The sequence below is a fragment of the Notothenia coriiceps genome, unplaced genomic scaffold, assembly GCF_000735185.1.
Source record: "Notothenia coriiceps isolate Sejong01 unplaced genomic scaffold, NC01 NC01_scaffold00007518, whole genome shotgun sequence".
NCBI lineage: Eukaryota > Metazoa > Chordata > Actinopteri > Perciformes > Nototheniidae > Notothenia > Notothenia coriiceps.
Window position 1 is genome coordinate 16214 of NW_011340219.1, and position 222 is coordinate 16435.

Consider the following 222-nt stretch of genomic DNA (forward strand, 5'->3'; position numbering starts at 1 on the left):
GGGAATCATATATAACCTAATCCCTTTGTCTCAGTTTATCTCAACATGAATGAATCTAATAAATGTGAAGTTGTTGCGATTCATGCAAACCATACATATTTTTATGAGGGGCCGTACAGGCCGTAATTCATACTGGTCCTCTCACGCACATACATTCTCCTTTTACATACATATATTTTCACTCTTACATACATACATTCTCCTTTTACATACATATATTTT